Source organism: Saimiri boliviensis, chromosome 1 (genome assembly GCF_048565385.1).
Source record: "Saimiri boliviensis isolate mSaiBol1 chromosome 1, mSaiBol1.pri, whole genome shotgun sequence".
Classification (NCBI taxonomy): Eukaryota; Metazoa; Chordata; class Mammalia; order Primates; family Cebidae; genus Saimiri; species Saimiri boliviensis.
In genome coordinates this window covers 209,624,015-209,636,945 of record NC_133449.1, presented here as the reverse complement: position 1 = coordinate 209,636,945, position 12,931 = coordinate 209,624,015, and the positions used below count along the sequence as shown (strand labels likewise).

Here is a 12,931-nt window from a genome sequence, read left to right as displayed (position 1 = left end):
TCAAGAGATTGAGACTATCCTGGCCAACATGGTAGAACCCCATATCTACTAAAAATACAAAAATTAGTTGGGTGTGGTGTCACAAACCTGTAATTTCAGCTACTTGGGAGGCTGAAGCAGGAGGATCGCTTGAACCTGGGAGGTGGAGGTTTCAGTGAGCCGAGCTCATGCCACTATACTCCAGCCTGGCGACAAAGTGAGAGTCTGTCTGATTAAAATAATAATAATACTAATAGTAATAATAATAATGTTCAACTAATGACTAATGGAAGTAAATGAATAAATAAACCAAATTCCTGTGACTTGATTGGCTTAACTTCAATATGAGTTTATTTTCTCCCAGAGTTCCCTACCTGAATGAGCTCTGAATGAGTTCTAGTAATCCCCCATCCTGGCTTATTTCTGTTCTTTGTCATTTTTCCCTACCATCCCGCTGATGTTTCCTTGAATCATTACCCCTCTGCCCACCAAAAAAAAAAAAAAAAAGTTTAATAAAATTTGACCTAAGTTCCGCTCTGCTTCTGGGTACCAGAAACTAAGACATTATTTATTTAAAAACTGGAGACTTATTAGTAACAAATCTGAAATAAAGTGATGTTGAATAGAGAAACATAGGAAATCTGGGTGATCTGGATGTACAGAGTGACTTAATAGGAAATGTCTAAAAAAGGATTAAAAAGTGATAGAAAATAAAAGAATGATGAAAACTATCTAGTGATGTTTATTAGATTTCCTCTCAATCTTTTTCATAGATCTGAAAAAATGAACTTGAGTTATCACTGGGGTAGATTACAAAACAAAACCAGATGAGTATAAAGACATTATTAGAGAATTTCAGAAGATGGTGAATGAATGAATGAACAATTAAATTCATGTTTCTTGATTTTAAAAAGTCATATATAATTCTAAAGTTAATGTGAAATAACTTGACTATACACTTGCATACTACCGTACATGTGCAGAAAACAAGCTGTAATTATTTACCAGTTGCCATACCATGCCTCTTGGTAAGTATTAGAATGTAAGCCACATGCTTTGCAGTTTTCCTGGGGCAGAATGGAAGGCATATCATTATTTTCCTGTTCTGGAACACTGGGAAGATCAGCTGCCTATCCCCTATTATTCCTTCTAAAATTTGTAGTTGCTAAGATTTATTTTGCATCCAGTGACTTAAGCTATGACCGTAACTCAAACTATTGCTTGTAAGGAGTGATAGCATCCTATCAGGTAGGAGATAAAGAAATGGTTTTGTGAAGAGCAGTAAGTACTGGAAATAAAGGCCTTATCCACTTAGCAGTGAAGAGCCCTACCAGATACTAAGTATTAAGATAATTCAGTCACTTAACTGCACTTTGGACAAAACTTATTGTTGATGTATAATCTTTAATATTTAAAACGCATATTAAAAATTAACTTCTACGATATAGGCAAAATCACTCACCTGTTAAAAAGCTGTGTTGCAATGAACTCTAAACTTGTGGATAGGCATTTCAAGGTACTAAAAATGATTCATGGAGGAAACATGAACTTGGATGGAATAGAGATTTGGTTGAAGGATAAGGACATACCAGGAAAAGCATGCACGGTGAACAAAGGCATTGCAATGGACTCCTTTGAATGGATTGAATCAACTGGAACATTAAGAGGAGAAATAATGTCCCATTTATTTTCCTACTGAAAACATGAGCCTGGATTTTTTACATTGTATAAAACCATGGAAGAAAAAATTGAGAAGAGGAACAAATAAGTAATTTTTCTTGAATGATAGCATTTAAAGAATAATGCTGGTCCCTAACATACTATAACTCATTTAATTTACCTCATCCATTGAAGTTGCTTTTATCATCTGTGTTTGGAATCTAAAAAAACTAAGCTTGCCTTAAATAAGCTCCCTTGTTCTAAGTGACTCTCCTCAAATATAGCAGAATCATAATTCTAAATTAGAATTAAGATAACAAAAACTCTATACTTTTAAAATGTAAAATGCCATTCAATAAACAATGGTCTTAGCCTGGCCTACATGGTAAAACCCTGTCTCTACCAAAAAGAGAAAAATTAGCTGGGCACGGTGGTGTGCACCAATAGGCGGCTGAGGTGAGAGGATTACTTCAGCCTAGGATGTTGAAGCTATAGGCAGCCATGATCGCACCACTAACCTCCAGCTTGGGTGACACAGCAAGACTATATTTTTTAAAAATGCTTTTGACATGACAAAAAATGTATTCCACTCATTAGTCAGTAAAAATTTTATGGAGAGATACAAGAAAATACGTAAGACAGTCCATTTCATAAAAGATGGGAAGTTTAATAATACTTTGATACATAATTTAAACTTTCAAACTTTTCAAAATTAACGAAGTTATTTTAATGATATTTTCCTTACAGAGGAATTATCAAGCTAGAAAATCTCTTTCTTGGCCTATAGTTTACACGATTCTTAAGGATTTTTTTTCTGATTTTCATTTGTTGGGTTTTGAAATCTGCATAATCACATTAAAGAGATGAGAGAAACACAGAAAAGAACGGCTATAACAGTAACACAATATGAAAGCAAATTCCATCACTCATAAAAATATCAAAAGGGAAAGCCCATGAAATACTGTATTTGCCATTTAAAGCCTGCTTATATTACTCTATAAATTATTGTAACACATGTTGGAAATACTATTTGAAAGACCTGGAGGCCTTTGTCATTGCTTCACTTATTCTGTTTAAATACTGTCTACCTCAGTAAAATTGATTCACCTCTATAATTATAGCACAGGAACACCATGAAATCAGCAAAAGAATAAGGAAGGTGACTATAAATTAGCTACTTAAATATTAAGAAATCAGCAAAAGACAATATTTAAAAAATGAATAATACGATAAATGAGCAATGCAAAGCAATTGTTTTTCATTAAAACTACAAAACGTACTTACAGCAAAAAGGATAACCAAATAATTACAAAAAAACAAATTAAAAAAATAACAGCTTTTACCACTACTAAGTCTATAATGAGCATATATTTAGTTGAAATAAAGCATTTAAACATACATAATTTATATAAGATAATATATTTTTATGATTCACAAATTTATCATATTAGACGAAAACTATTTTTCTTATCTGTAATCATGTTATCCCAGTACTTTAGAAGGCTGAGGCAAGAGGATCTCTAGAGGCCAAGAGTTCAAGACTGGCCTCAGCAAGATATGAAACCCTGTTTCTACCAAAAAATGAAAAAAAAGAAATAACTGGGCATGGTGATGTGCACACATAGTCAAGGAGTTGGAGCTGCAGTGAACTATGATTATGCCACTGCATGCCAACCTGATCAACAGAACAAGACTCTATCTCTACAAAAATAAAAAGTAAAATACTGTTTTATTAATTATGTATAATTGAATGTTTCTCTCTTTATTTTAAAATTGAATGCATACAAACATATTAAATGAGCCAAGTAAAATTTCCACTTAAATATAATATACATTTTACTATTTCTTTCTTCTTTTCTTTTTTCCATTTTGACACAGGATCTTGCTCTGTTGCCCAGGCAGTAGTGCTGTGGTGTGCCCCCTGCTCACTGCAACCTGTGCCTCCCAGGCTCAAGCAATCCTCTTATCTCAGCTTCCCGAATGGCTGGGACCACAGGCCTGCACCACAATGCCTGGCTAATTTTTGTGCTTTTTATAGAGATGGGGCTTCACCATGTTGCTCTGGCTGGTCCCGAACTACTGAGCTCAAGTGATCCGCCCACCTCAGTCTCCCAAAGTGCTGGGATTACAGGCATGGCCAATATTATTATTTCTCGATGACTATGTAAAAATGGACCCTGATATAGATCTGATTTTATATAATAATAGCATTTGGAGATTACATATGAACCTAAGTACACTGATATTGGAGTTAAATAAATTTTTTTCCAGCCTTATGTGGTTGTCTATGAAGTTTCCAAGGATGCTTCAAATCTTCTTTTAAGTTTTCTTTTATCTTCCTGGCAATTTAATTAGGAGTGGGAGACAATTGCATCATAGGAATTACTGTTATACTACTCATCACCAGTTTAACCTTTCCCTTTTTTTTTTACTTGAGACAGAATCTTGGTCTGTCATGTGATCTCGGCTCACTGCAACCTCCTCCTCCTGGGTTCAAATGATTCTCCTGCCTCAGACTCCTGAGTAGCTGGGATTACAGGTGTTTGCCATCATGCCCCACTAATTTTTTGTATTTTTAGTAGAGCTGAGGTTTCACTGTGTTAGCTAGAATGGTCTTGATCTCCTGACCTCATGATCTGCCCACCTTGGCCTCCCAAAGTGCTGGGATTACCTGCGTGAACCACCACGCCCGACCAACCCTTGACTTATTTATTGGCCTTGAAGTAGTTGTTCTAACATAGTATTTTTAAAATGGTACTTATAGTGTTAATATTGTTTTTGTTATTCTCAAGAAGAAAATTAATATTCTTTCAAGTAATTATTCAACAAATGGAATAAGCTGACATATTGCAAAGTTTAATGTATTCCAGCAGTCAATTAAATTAAAAGGCAAATATCTTTATCTTGGGCTGATGTGATACCTGTGGAAATGCTGTCATGATGAGTTATTTGTAATCGGAACAAATTAAGCACTTTGCATGACTTATTGGCATAACTTTTTTCAAATTTCTATTAGCTCTACAGAATTTTTCTCAGATGTGAGAATAAAAGGATAGATTTAGCCAGTGTTAGATACCTTGCTTTTCTCCAGGAGAACAGAAAGACTATAATAGAAATCTCCATTATGTTTTTCTTTCATTTAACAGTTGTTTTGATATTCCTACCTAAGAAAAAAAATTAGATGTTTTTATTTTTAATTATTAAATGTAGAAAGCTAAGAAGAGTTTTCCCCACTGGGAAAATTTCAAATTAATGACTTTCCAGTACCAATCAGAAATGGGAGATCACAGGAAAAACAACTAATCTGAAATATGGAAATTGGAGACTACAGGGAGAAACCAGATCCAAACATTGGATTACTTGAGGCAGATGATGCCAAATGGCACATAAGCTGAACTAACAGTGAACTAACAATAACTGTACATACTCTTCCTTCCAAAACAACCAAAAAGCAGATAAAATGCATGAAGCAACAGAAAGCAAGACACTGCACATTAGGCAACAAAAGACAGTGATACCTCTATGATGGGGAACAAATGAAAAGAACACAGAAGTAGACCCACTTTATAGAGTTTTCAGTTATGGTGCTGGTAAGGGGAGCCCAGATGAAGCCTAGTGAACATAGGAGAATAGAGCTCGGAATCCAGGGAAACAAAAGAGCCCAAATTCTTGGGACAAAATGTCAGAGACAGAGCTTATTCAGAGAATGAAACCTAGAGGGCTGCATAGGGTCCCCCTTTTGTATTTATTCAACTGAGGATCAGCACATGCATGTGAGGAAACCACTGGAGGCTGGAGAAAGAGCCATTGAAAAAGATTAGAAGTAACCATCCCCATTGCTCACAGAGGACCTTGAAGCTTGCCTATCTCAACAGCCATATTTTTCAATGGTCAATTTTCCAGTGGTAAAGTATTCACAAGGGACTTTTCTTAGAATCAGGAAATAACTGGTCATAGAACGGTCCTGTTTAACGAATCTCAAAAGTAAGACCTGGAAGATATAACTATTTTTAAGTAATTTAACTGCTTCTCAGAACAAAATCTAAGTGTGTATGTATAGAAATAAAAATATTTTCAGCACCCAACCAGATAAAAACAGGAAGCAGGAAAATATGACCTCTCTGGGAAGTTCTCTCTGTTCTGTTATTTTATCCCACAAATTCTAGCTGACTTAGTATTCTCAAACTCCCAGTTACATCTCCTTAATTCAATCTAACTACTAGACTAAGTCTACATTGTATCCTGGAGGATATCATAAGGATCACCTCATCTATCTCCTTTTTCTCAGATGTCACTGTCCTGTACTTTATATTTTCTAATATATAAAAACTATCCTTTTATATATTTACATTTTTATCAGGATTCTCATTGCTTAGCAAATAAGGATAAATTTTGTTCCTGTTACTTCATTATAGACACAAGCATGATATGTGTCTTCTTTGGATAATTTTGACTTTTAATATAATACCTAAAAAAATCAGTAAAAATGCAGAAAATCCTGAATTTGATACAAGCAGAAAAAATAAATAATTTTAAAATATTATATTTGAAAAGATTAACAGAAGCATACCAAAAGAAGAAAGAAAACTAGTCCAAATAACTTGAATGGAAATTCTAGGTTGCATATCCTTAAAAGAAAAAGGAAAACTATAAAGAAATATTAAGCCCTATTTAGGAAAGGTTGTTTTCAGCTTTTTACAAATTTTAATTATGATAATTATTATTTTATATATATTTTATTGCACTTTAGGTTCTGGGGTGCATGTGTAGATCATGCAGGATTGTTGCATAGGTACATACATGGCAATGTGGTTGGCTGCCTCCATCTCCCTGTCACCTATATCTGGCATTTCTCCCCATGTTATCCGTCCCCAACCTCCCCACTGCCCGCAGTCCCTCTTAAAAGAGCTGAAAATAAAAGTACCATTCAACCCAGCAGTCCCATTACTGGGAATATACCCAGATAAATGCAAATCATTCTACCTTAAAGACATGTACATGAGAATGTTCATTGCAGCACTATTCACAATTACAAAGGCATGGAATCAACCTCAATGCCCATCAGTGACAGATTGGATAAGGTAAAGGTGATACATATACATCATGGAATAACATGCAGCCATAAAAAATTATATCATGTCTTTTGCAGGAACATGTATAGAACTTGAGGCCATCATCTTAGCAAACTAACACAGGAACAGAGACCCAAATACAGCATGTTCTTACTTGTGAGTGGGAACTAAATGATGAGAACCCATGAACAGAAAGAAGAGCACAGACACTGGGGCCTACTTGAAGGAGGAGCATGGGAAGAGGGAGAGGATGAGAGAAAATAGCTATCAGGTACTAGACTTAATACCCGGGCAATGAAATAATCTGTACAACAAACCCCTGTTACACAAGTTAACCTATATAACAAACTTGCACATGTGCCCTTGAACCTAAAATAAAAGTTAAAAAAAAATTTACCACAGTACAAATACTTAGTTCATGCAAGCATCAATGAATAGTAAAATGAATGAGTGGAAGTTTGAGGAAATCAGCATATTAGTATTTACATCATTTTGACATGGACAGGAAGCAAGGAAATAGTAGGTAGAAAAGGTGGGGTCCCTGGCAAGGTTTACACCCTCAAGCTCGGGCTCAAAGACCTAAGACCTAAATGAAAACTTACATCCGTGTTTTCTGGCCTGAATGTTGCCTTTTGACCTGCCACACCCCCTACCCTGTGCCCATAAAAACCACGACCCGACACATCCCCTACTCTGTGCCCATAAAAACTCCAAGCTCCACTGGCAGAGCAGCCGAGCACTGCAGCAGAGAAGGAGAGGAAAGAAGCCTTTGAATATCGAGAGGAGAAGAGGCAACTGGACATCAGAGACTAGAGCCCTTGTTTCAGGGGAAGATCATCATATTCCCACATCATTCCCTTTTCAGCTCCCCTTCCACTGAGAGTCACTTCCACCACTTAATAAAATCCTCCGCATTCATCACCTTTCAAACCATTCATGTGACCTGATTCTTCGCAGGTGCCTGACAAGAATTCCAGATGACTGGGTAGAGGAGTCCAAAAAGGCTGTCACACTGACGCGTCACTGAACTTCTTAACACTTAAGCCATCCAAGGATAGCAAAGCTGAAGGGAGCATTAATTGTCATACACCCCTAGACACTGCTGTGGGACCAGAGCCCAAAAGCACTCGCCCCACCCTGGCATCTGTTCATCTCCAGCCCAGCGGGTACCGTGAAGTTTATTCCTGCCAGTGCTGAGTGGGCTGGCTGGATCCAGAGCCGATGCACAGTTCCCACCTACAAAAAGGTCAAGGGAACTATCCCATCTCAATTTCAAAATATCTTCACTCACAGAAAAGAAAATGAAAGTAAACAACAGTGGAAAAGTCTAGTTACACAACTTTAAGCAAATGACAAAAATTAGCATTACTAATAATGTGACAAAGTAAAATTGTGTGATTCTTGATGATTCGGAGAGAAGTTGAACATCACTTATATTCTTGCCAAAATGTATTAATTGAGTCAAATAATGAGAATATATTATAGTGACTCGACTTGACAGATAATCCTTAAAATCACTGCCTTGTTTTCTTAATAATTATGTACAATGGATAACTGCATTGTGTTTATGCAAATAATGGCATTGTTATAGAAAAGAAGCACAGAAATATTTAAGGCCTCATGTCTGCGACTTACTCTCAAATGGGTCATAACATAGCATATACATATATACAAATATACCTATATACATATATAGGGAAAATGACAAAGAAAATATAATAACATGTTAATAATTAGATGAGCTGGGTAAAGGATAAATAGAAATTCTATGTACTATTCTGTGGTGTAATTTTGCAATTTAAAAAAATAATTAAATCTCAAATATGAATTAGTATAATTAAAAATAAAAATAAGTAAATTCAATTCAAGACATTTTCAGATTTTTTTCCTTCTATAATGCTATCACTGCAACAAATTTTATTAATGACATAAAATGTTACAAATATGTTTGAGGTACAAAGAAGTTCTAGAAAATGTTAACTTACAAATAAGAAAAGGTTTCAGGAAAAACAAATGTACATTGTTACAGGGACATTGTTTAAAATGTGGAAATAGAGATGGAAAATCTGATCTTTCTAAATATTTTTCAGTTCTGAATATTGAATTCAGAAATACATTTATAATTTCCATAACAAAATGTATCCTGACAGGCAAAGTTATATTTTCCAAACATTTATGTGTCCCATGATTTTTCCATGGCAATGTTGAGAACTTTCAATTTAAATAGAAAGGGTGCTAAGAATATTTATTAACAAAAATATTTATTAACAAAAATATTTATTACCAAAAATATTTATTAACAAAAAGTGTATTTTATACTGTATTTTCTATCTACCTCTACCAAATCTTGTACTATTTTTCTTATGCATCCATCTTCAACACTAGCAATTTTCTAAGTATTCTGCAATTATACCGAGCTTGTTATCTGTCAGTCATTGAACTTACCATTTCACTTTCTATGATTCTTTCCTTCCAGACATTGACAAGACTTTCTTCTTTCTTGTTTTGTGTTTCAATAGCTCTCTGACCAAATGCCATGTTTTTAGGGAGGTATTCTTTAAGAACTCTCTCCAAAACATTGTCTTTTTTGAATCCCTCATTATTCATCAGCTTTATCTCCCTTGGTAGCATATGAAGCACTTTGTATGTTTATCTGTTATTCCTTCAAGGACATCTAGTGTGCAGTGGCATTACAAGAGAATGAAGCAATATTTAAAAGTGCTTCCAAATTCAATAATTTAGCTACTGACTTCACCAGGATACCTTATTTTTATTATTCCCTTGAATGTTTGGCAAGCAATTATTCAGGCATTAGTTTTATGTTTTATTATTTCCCAGGGGATCAATAATAAAATATAATAAAATTAATACTCTTTACCTGTATTTTGTTTTTATCTGGTTTTATATCTATTTCTAGATTTATGAGTATGTTCTAAGTAATGAGACTAAGGCAAGCTCCCACAGTTTTTGACAAAAAGGTAAGAATTAATGGAGGGAAAAAGGAATGAATGCATGGGCCACTGACCAGAACCAGTGCTTAAGGCTTGTGCTACACAGAGTTACATTAAAGATGCCCTTGGGCTGTATGATTTCAGATGATGCCTTAGCTTTAGGTCTTTCTTTGCCACCCAATGCAATGGACCTGTGTTACCTCACCACCAAATGCCCACAATTAATTTTTTTTTTTTTTTTTTTTTTTTTTTAAGACTGAGTCTCACTCTGTTGCCCAGGCTGGAGTGCAATGATGCAATGGACCTGTGTTACCTCACCACCAAATGCCCACAATTTTTTTTTTTTTTTTAAGACTGAGTCTCGCTCTGTTGCCCAGGCTGGAGTGCAATGATGCAATCTCGGCTCATTACCACCTCTGCCTCCCAGCTTTAAGTGATTCTCCTGCCTCAGCCTCCAGAGTAGCTGGGATTACAGGTGCTTGCCACCATGCCTGGCTAATTTTTTTGTATTTTTAGTAGAGACAGGGTTTCACAATATTGGTCAGGCTGGTCTGGAACTCCTGACCTTGTGATCTGTGTGCTTTGGCCTTCCAAAGTGCTGGGATTACAGGTGGGAGCCACTGGGCCTGGCCAATTCCCACCTTTAAGGGTATATTCAACCTTTCTTAAGTCTAAAGGATATAATTTTTAAAATGGGGTTGTAATTCGACTAAATTTAAACCAATTATAAAAGATATATTTACCTCCGAGGCCTCTTTTGTGTTCCATTGGTCTATATCTCTGTTTTGGTACCAGTACCATGCTGTTTTGATTACTGTAGCTTTGTAGTATAGTTTGAAGTCCAGTAGTCTGATCCTCCTGCTTTGTTCTTTTTGCTTAGAATTGACTTGGCTATGCGGGCTCTCTTTTGGTTCCATATGAAGTTTAAGGTGTTTTTTTCCAGTTCTGTGAAGAAGGTCATTGGTAGCTTGATGGGGATAACGTTGAATCTGTAAGTTACTTTGGGGAGTATAGCCATTTTCACGATATTGATTCTTCCTAACCATGAACACAGAATGTTTCTCCATCTGTTTGTGTCCTCTCTTATTTTGTTGAGCAGTGGCTTGTAGTTCTCCTTGAAGAGGTCCTTTACGTTCCTTGTTAGTTGTATTCCTAGGCATTTTATTCTCTTTGTAGCAATTGTCAATGACAGTTTATTCTTGATTTGGCTCTCTTCAAGTCTGTTACTGGTGTATAGGAATGCTTGTGCTTTTTGCACATTGATTTTGTATCCTGAGACTTTGCTGAAGTTGCTTATCAGTTTCGGGAGATTTTGGGCTGAGACAATGGGGTCTTCTAGATATACAATCATTTTGTCTGCAAATAGAGACAATTTGACTTCCTCCTTTCCTATTTGAATACCCTTTATTTTATTTTTTTTTTTCTTGCCTGATTGCTCTGGCTAGAACTTCCAGTACTATATTGAATAGGAGTGGTGAGAGAGGACATCCTTGTCTAGTGCCAAATTTCAAAGGGAATGCTCCCAGTTTTTGTCCATTCAGTATAATATTGGCTGTTGGTTTGTTGTAAATAGCTTTTATTATTTTGAGATGCGTTCTGTGAATACCTAGAGGCCTCGGAGGCAACACAACATATCGACAACCATCCAATCTTTGACAAACCTGACAAAAACAAGCAATGGGGAAAGAAATCCCTGTTTAATAAATGGTGTTAGGAAAACTGGCTAGCCATGTGCAGAAAGCAGAAACTGGATTCCTTCCTGACACCTTACACTAAAATTAACTCCAGATGGATTAAAGACTTAAACATAAAACCTAATGCCATAAAAACCCTAGAAGAAAATCTAAGCAAAACCATTCAGGACATAGGCATAGGTAAGGACTTCATGACCAAAACACCAAAAGCATTGGCAACAAAAGGCAAAATAGACAAATGGGATGTAATCAAACTCCACAGCTTCTGCATGGCAAAAGAAACATTAGAGTGAATCGTCAACCAACAGAATGGGAAAAAATTTTTGCAGTCTATCCATTTGACAAAGGGCCGATATCCAGAATTTACAAAGAACTGAAACAGCTTTACAAGAAAAAAACAAACAAGCCCATTCCAAAGTGGGCAAAGGATATGAACAGACACTTTACAAAAGAAGACATACAGGAGGCCAACGAACATATGAAAAAATGTTCATCACTGGTCATTAGAGAAATGCAAATCAAAACTACATTGAGATACCATCTCACACCAGTTAGAATGGCGATCATCAAAAAATCTGGAGACAACAGATGCTGGAGAGGATGTGGAGAAACTGGAACACTTTTACACTGTTGGTGGAAGTGTAAATTAGTTCAACCATTGTGGAAGACAGTGTGGTGATTCCTTAAGGACCTAGAAATAGAAATTCCATTTGACCCAGCAATCCCATTACTGGGTATATATCCAAAGGATTATAAACCATTCTACTATAGGGACACATACACACGAATGTTCATTGCAGCACTGTTTACAGTAGCAAAGACCTGGAACCAACCCAAACGCCCATGGATGATAGACTGGACAGGGAAAATGTGACACATATACATCATGGAATATTATGCAGCCATGAAAAACGATGAGTTCGTGTCCTTTGTAGGGACATGGATGAACCTGGAAACCATCATTCTCAGAAAACTGACACAAGAACAGAAAATCAAACACCACATGTTCTCACTCATAGGCAGGTGTTGAAAAATGAGAACATGTGGATACAGGCAGGGGAGCACTATACACTGGGGTCTATTGGGGGGAAATGGGGGAGGGAAAGTGGTGAGTGGGGAGTTGGAGAGAGATAGCATGGGGAGAAATGCCAGATATAGGTGAAGGGGAGGAAGGCAGCAAATCACACTGCCATGTGTGTACCTATGCAACAATCTTGCATGTTCTTCACATGTACCCCAAAACCTAAAATGCAATTAAAAAATTTTAAAGAAAGAGATATTTACATGATCATATTAAGTTTGGAAAGTATTTCAAGATGTAACTACAGAGGAATACCAAAAAACTTCCGAAGAATACACACACATTAATTTGGGAAGGACTGTAATTTGTTTTTAAAATTCTGTAAAAACAATTTGTAAAGTGAAATGGAATTTAGAAAATGGAAATATTTTTGACACATAGTTTAGGCAGCTGTACAATATATTAGGAACTAGAATTTGGATAACCTGCACGTTTTATAAAACATTTATTGTTCCTGGTTGGATTTACAATTTGAACTTCTACCTTTCATGCTTC

At 36.0% G+C, this 12,931-nt stretch overlaps 1 pseudogene; it reads right to left on the bottom strand.

Annotated features, from left to right (window-relative positions):
- The window catches only part of LOC101031824 (DNA-directed RNA polymerase II subunit RPB11-a pseudogene), a 32,041-nt pseudogene extending 22,793 nt beyond the window's left edge, over nt 1-9,248 (bottom strand).
- Between the last annotated feature and the right edge of the window lie 3,683 nt (nt 9,249-12,931).